The sequence below is a fragment of the Bombyx mori genome, chromosome 5 (assembly GCF_030269925.1).
Source record: "Bombyx mori chromosome 5, ASM3026992v2".
Classification (NCBI taxonomy): Eukaryota; Metazoa; Arthropoda; class Insecta; order Lepidoptera; family Bombycidae; genus Bombyx; species Bombyx mori.
In genome coordinates this window covers 12,886,410-12,894,155 of record NC_085111.1, presented here as the reverse complement: position 1 = coordinate 12,894,155, position 7,746 = coordinate 12,886,410, and positions in this window count along the sequence as shown.

Below are 7,746 nucleotides of genomic sequence, written 5' to 3'. Positions count from 1 at the left end.
CCGTAAACGTGTAAAAATGGCGGCGCTTAACATCTGTCAAATTAAAAAAAAAGTAATTCGTTGGACGCAGCATCTTAGGTTCTTCTGAAATGTAAATTGAAGTCTCAGTTAATTCACACTTCTGCTTCATTGTTTTAAATTCTCTCACTTCAAACTGTGGAATGTTTTTTTTTAATTGCAACTTTTTTGGCGGGCTTTCGCTGAACTGAGGTATTTTTGGAAATAACAAACTTAGCATGTTTTACCGTTCGATATGTAATATGCATGTATGTCATGATGACATTTAGGTTGATAAAAATTTGAATTTTAATTTGAACGCATTATTACGTTACCTTAAAACTGTTGATTTCAAAACTGCATGTGTGATGTAACATAATCTGAATAAGGGCTTTCACTAATTTGTAAAAGGGCAAAATAGTTGCGTCAGTGATTCTATAAACAATTTCAAATTAAGCACATTAAATAATTTAATTACTTTTCAGATAATAATTATATTAGTTTAGAAGTATAGTGGAATAAACTATGAAACAAAAACTAACTACAAGATGAGATTAAGAAGATTTCACTTTATTGATAGAAATACATTTTCGCTGTGAGCTATGAACTAAGCATAATGGATAATATTCGAAAGGCTATATTCATATTTTTTGATGAGCTGCGATTTTCGGTAATACATCTGCATGAAAATAAATACTCAGAACCGTCATCTTGAGACGTGAGTTACAAGTCTCAGTTCTATACGAAAGCGGCTATCCTATCCTGCAAGCCAGAACGTATTACTGCTTCGGGGCAGAAATAGCGGGAGTTGTGGAACCTACCTGTGCGGTGATAACGCAAATTATAATTTGTGCGCTTCATTCTTATCTGCGCAAAATTTGTGGAGCTGAGACATGGTACTTTGGCCATGCCTATCTTGCTCATTTTTAATAAACGTAATATTAAAAGTTAGTGAGTGAGTGAGTGAGTGATGACGGCTGATAGAGGGGAACAGGTTAGAAAAATTCCGTGTACCGACCCCACCTAGTGGGATAAGGTGGAGACAAAAAAAGAAAAAGAAGAAGAATATTAATGTAATGTTGTACTTTGGGAGGTGTTAAAGGAAAACGTCTTCTTGCGTGTATTCCATGTTTAATAATCCATCTTAATCCTAGTTTACAATTATGAAGAAGCCTATGTTTCTGGCTGGTCCGCCTTATTAGGGGGACATACGAGATTACACCTATTAATTATGTTATATACTAAATGCTATGCTAATACTATGCTTTGCTATGCTATAATATATAAGTATACACACTTCATTAAAAAGTGTTGTGATATTAATGACTTGTGTTTACCTCCGCCATTGCTCATATCCATAAGTGACGGTAACCACTCACAGTCAGAATCGTCCGCGTCGAAAGCGACAAAAACAAAAGAGACACGTTGACACTTAACGTGATGTAAGTAGCTTAAGGTCAAACCTTACTTTTGCGAAAATAGGTATTCAGATCATGTTTATAGTTTTATTAAATCTGAATCTCGACCCATATTTTTTTTATCATCTATATTCTAAATAAGCAGAGTAGAGCACAATTAAGTACATAGGTACCATTTTCTATTGTTTTATCAGCCAATTTTTATTTTAATTTTTTTTTTTTTAATTGTTATTGACGAACTTTGGTCTTCATTGCCATAATTTGTTTGGACATCATCAAATTTCAAAAACAAAAAGAAAATGAAATGAAAATAATACACAAAATAAATCTAAATCTTAAGGTGATCATAATCGAATTTTGATCGTTGGACAAGCATTCGCTTATATAATATTTTTGAAACGGGAATATGTGCCTAAAATTATTTCAAGATTATTCTTTACTATGACGTTGCTAGCGCCATCTATCAAGGCTTAATAGAACTACTTCAAATTCGAGTAAGAAGTCTGTAGTCACTTAGCATTTTGGCTACGAGGTTCAAAATAACTTACACAGATGGCAGGACATTCAAAATATTACTATTGTGCAATAATTCAGTTGTGCAGACTACAAAATTAAATATATGTTTATTTTACTTCATTTACAAGTTAATTTCAATTTTAAAAACACACTAAAATTAATACATAGCACTATGAATAATCCACCTCAGAGTATTTGAATTATTATCTAATAAAAAACAACAAAATGCATGGTTTAATTTTCTAGACTTGTTTTGTTTTCTTAAAGAGTTGGCCAAAATACCTTACCATAGTAAGTCTTTATTGAATAAAACAATAAGAAGAGTTAAATATTGAGTGCATTTCTTAATTTAATGCTACAATTTACTGGTGATAGGACCTCTTGTGAGTCCGCGCGGGTAGGTACCACCACCCTGCCTATTTCGGCCGTGAAGTAGTAATGCGTTTCGGTTTGAAGGGTGGAGCAGCCGTTGTAACTATATTGAGATCTTAGAACTTATATCTCAAGGTGGGTGGCGCATTTACGTTGTAGATGTCTATGGGCTCCAGTAACCACTTAACACCAGGTGGGCTGTGAGCTCGTCCACCCATATAAGCAATTTTTTTTTTTTTTATGTAATCACCATACCTAATTAAAAAATAATTTAAAACTGCATGTTTGCAACAAATCGATTTTTATTTATTTTCCAAGCCAATAATCAAATAATTTAACTCATATAAAATCCTCAACGGGTTTCAATTATTCCATGTTGCATAGACGCTGTTAATTAGTAGACACATAGGTAGTTTCGATATCACAATTTATTAAAAGTAACAGGCTACTGACAAGGCCAACGGCTTTTGCTAAGAACATTAAGCACCTAACTAAAACAAAAGAACGGTCATGTAAATATTTTAACGGGACAAAACAATAATATTATAAAACTCAATTTTGGATTACGCTAATAAACATATTTTTTCATTTGTGAAAGAATCCATTATTTCTATTGGGGGGTTTTAATTCATTATTTTCCACTGTTTTGCAACCGACATGTATATAACAGTTAATTAATGCAATTAAGTACTAAACAGTTTTTTTCATTCGATTTTCGCGATTTGTGGACCGTGACCACGAAAAAGAAAAGTATTCGAAATGTCGAAAATAATATTATTTATAATGACAGTAAAAACGCGAGATTAAAATGAATTGCGAGTTAAAAAAAATTAATGATAAATGTTATATTGTTTACCGTTCAATTAAAGTTTTTCAAATCCAAGTGACGTATGCATAGAGTAAGATTGCGTAGACGGCACTGAAAATTTCGGGAATTAACGAAGTGACACAACATTACTATTTAAAAATGTATTTATTGCTTTTCGAAGTATTCTCCTCGAAATTTGACACATTTTTCCATACGATGGAACCAATCATTGAAGCAACCATTCCATTCGGAAGTTGGGGTCTCCAAAATGGCCGTTTTGTAGGCGTCCACAGCTTCTTCAGGTGATGAAAATCTCTGTCCACGCAATTTATTCTTTATTTTAGGGAAAGTATAGAAATCATTAGGGCTTAGGTCGGGGCTGTATGGCGGATGGTCTAATAATTCTATGTTTTCTTGCTCTAAAAACTCTTTTGTTCTGTGCGCGGTGTGAGAACTCGCATTGTCGTGATGGAGGATGATGCGGCGGTTGCAGTTCTCTTTACGGAGTTCAGAAACGACCTGTGGCAAACAAATGCTAGCATACCATTCTGCATTAACCGTTCTTTGTCCCTCAAGAGGAATAGTCGTAACATGGCCGGTTTTGGAGACAAACGTGGCCACCATTTTTTTGCAACACTCCGTGAACGAACAATTTTTGTTGGCTTTAACTCATTTTCGAACACCCAAACTCGTGACTGGTTTTTTGTTTCGGGTTCGTACGCTTATATCCAGGATTCGTCACCTGATACAATGTTGTATACAGCATTTGAGGATCCTGCGTGGAATCTTTCGAGAGTTCTGACGCACCAAGTAACGCGAGCCGCATTTTGCTCTTCACAGAGCGAATGCGGTATCCATCGGGAAAACAACTTTTTTACACCTAATTGTTCATGCAAGATTATTTGTATTTGACTCATGCCAATGTCTAAAGTTGCCTGAATTTCGCGGTATGTCACATGTCGATCTTCCTCAATCAGCTTACGGACAGCATCAACGTTTTCTTGGGTGACTGCAGTTTTTGGACGACCTTGGCGGGGATCATTACTGAGCTTGACACGTCCACGTTGAAACTCAGCAAACCAGCGATAAATTGTGGTTTTGGATGGGGCTTCATCACCAAATGCAGAAATCATCCGGTCAACACACTGTTTTTGTGTTAAACCACTTTGAAAGTCATAATAAATCATCGCTCTTGAATTTTCTCGAGTCAATTCCATTTTCTCAACGACTAAACAAGTTTGACAAAACCTCGTGACAAGACCGAAAATATTTTTTTAAATAAATAAATGGTATTCGATTTTTAAAACCAAGGAGTTTTCAATTAAAAAGATTTTAATATGACAGAAACAGTGGAAATATTCCATTCCCGATACTTTTAGTGCAGCCTAGTATGACACCTGGGCTCCGTGACATAATATCAATAAATTCAGTCAATAAAGTATGAATAATTTGTTTAATCTATACTTTTTTTGTTGTTGTTAGATTGGCACAACTGTTTTCCATTTTAGCGCGGATTTTGATTTGCATCTGATATTAAATACTGTGCTGTTTTAAGTGTTTTAGTTAAATCATGTCTAGTGTATATTTTATAATGGATAAAAACATCGAACAAAAACTTTGTCTTAAATTTGGCATCGCCAATGAGATTTCGTGTTCAGAGTCACTGAAAATGCTACAGAAGGCTTACGGTATATCGACTTTATCAAAAACACATGCTTATGGGTGGTACAAAGCGTTCAAAAGCGGTTGAGATGCGATGCAAGATTAGCCTCGCTCTGGTAGACCATCAACGTCTGCAACTTCTAGCATCGCAAAAATGAAGGAAATCGTGACTGAAAATCCTCATTAAATTTTGAAAGAGATAGCCGCCAAACTTTCTGTGTCTTATCAGCCGATCCGTACCATTCAAAATAACCACTTGGGTATAAAACGTGTTGCTGCTCGGCTAGTTCCAAAAGACCTAAATTTTATCCAAAAACTCAATTGCATACGAATCACTGTCAAAGTAATGTTGACTGTTTTCTTTGACTATTCCGGACTCGGAATTCTTGCCGGAAGGTCAAACGGTAAATAAAGAATATTATTTAAGCGTTATACGGCGTTTAAGAGAACAAATTCAAAGGAAAAGTCCAATAATTCTCATATAACCATAATAAAACCATAATAATATGCCTTCGCATCGCCCATCATTGTGAACCGTTTTTTGACCAAAAACTAAACAAATACCCCCGAGCAACCATCTTATTCATATTATGATAAGGCTTTAGCTGGCTTCTTCCTTTTTCCTAAACTCAAATTACCACTTCGCGGCAGCCATTTTCATTCGGTAGAAGACAAAAAGCGGAATTTGCGGCGAGAACTGAATTCAATTCCGGAAAAAGCATTTAAAAACTGTTTTGATGATTAGATAATTCGTCGGCGTAAGTGTATCTATCATTTTCGAAAGAGCATACTTTAAAGGTGATAAAATAAATTTAGATAAATAGCTAACATTTTGTGTATTATTGATCTTTTCCGGCACTTTCTTGACAGAGTAGTATGACAGCGATTAAATGTAAATCATTTAGGTTTCATACTTCAGTGAAATCATTATAGCGCTGAAAAGGGAAATTCGTCAAAATATATAATTAGTTTCGACATCCTGTCACACGCCGGCCCATAAACTATTTGCAAAGAAAACATATCGATCCGGGACTTCGTTGCCGCGCGAAATAACTACAAAGTGACAAATACATTCACATATAAATGTAAATGTATTTGTCACTTTGTACATTTGTACATTAACCTAATAAAATAGAGTATACTATCGTGTATGGCTCACTGAACGAATGAATGAACAAGACGTTATTGTCTCAGGGAGAAATATTTTTTACACCTAAGTGTGAGTATTTTGTGGTTAGAGCAAATGGGACGTATGTGGTAGCACCTCTTGTGAGTCCGCGCGGCTAGGTACCACCGCCTTACCTATTTCTGCCGTGAAGCAGTAATGTGTTTCGGTCTGAAGGGTAGGCCAGCCGTTGTAACTATACTGAGATCTTAGAACATATATCTCAAGGTGGGTGGCGCATTTACGTTGTAGATGTCTATGGGCTCCAGTAACCACTTAGCACCAGATGGGTTGTGAGCTCATCCACCAATCTAAGCAATAGAAAATAAATAAATAAAATCAACGACTCCAAAATAGTTTTGTAGTGCTGTTTTGCTTACTCAACTCTTAATTTTCATTTACAGACTTGGTAATTTTTTTTAATTAAAAAGGTAAACGGCGCATTCGCTTTTATTGTACCGGAAGAATATTTACTTTATTTATCAATAGGTGTTTATACGTACTATAATAAAAATAGGCTAGAATAAAAATAAGATATTTATGTGTCTTATTTCGCCAAAATAAGCATTTTGTGTTGTTGCTACTTTTTTTTTACAACCAAAATATTACTTTCGCCACTGGTGCGCGCATTTTTGATCACATTCAGGAAGTCTAAATTTAAATCACTTGATGACGTCAACAGTTCAATCAACGCGCTTCTGGAACTCTCCGTGTTGTGGACGGTCATATCAATGTAACGCAGCTTATTATTAACGAACAAAGACCGACAATGGTACCCAATTAATAAACATTACAGTTATTGCAAAGCCTTGTAAATTTATTATGAAACTTGTTTATTAGAAGCGTATTGCTCTATATCAGGGTTAGAGTAAATAAAGGAGCATTCTTCGGATAGGTTTTGCTAATAATAATTATTTTTCATTTTCTAAAAGGGGCAGATAAAAAAAAACCTTTAGTGGGACCGTCCATTTTGGAACATGAAATCATTCTCAATTGTAATTCAATAGCTGTTATATTACGGATTCATGCGTCTGAAACAGTTATACTGAACATACGGGCTCACAGCACGCTTTAGAGTTATAAAAATTTAAAAAATCTCAACAAACACAATTACTAAAATGTAAACTACTCTCACGGTGTGACGGTAGATGACCATCATCATTTCCAGAGGTTATCGCAAAAAACGACTAAAGCATCTACCAGAGTATGAGCAGTGGCGTTCTTTTAGTATTACGACAAGCATACTGCGATCGTCAAATGGCTGGGTAACGTCATACTATTTCTGACGCTAATCAATTAAGCGTGCCCGCTTTGAGTATATGGCAACAATAGTATCAATGCAATTGGTATTGCAGTTTTATATCTCATGTTGGGTAAGGGCACTCAGGTTCTTTATACATTGCTATTATTGTTGTAAGCCGGTATGTATGTCATAGGTAATTAAAACTACTTTAATAATTTTCGAGGAAAACGTTCGACAGAAACGTCGGAAATAATATAATTATCATAAAAAATGCGAGATTAAATCGAAATTTTGTCAACGACGCCCGAATATCGCAGAAAATTCTGTATCTATATTATTTGTTCCAATAAGAATGACAAGCCAACTGGGTAATGAGTCATTAATCCGACTGTATATCTCAGCCAAAAAAAAAACAAAAGAAAGATAAAGATATTCCACGGGTGACCCAGCACTTGGTTCTCAGATTAGACTATACAGTCAATATGGACAATAAAAAAGAACACGCACCCTTTACATTTACCTTTAATTTAAAGATATTTGAATATCTGCCACAAAAACTAAAAAA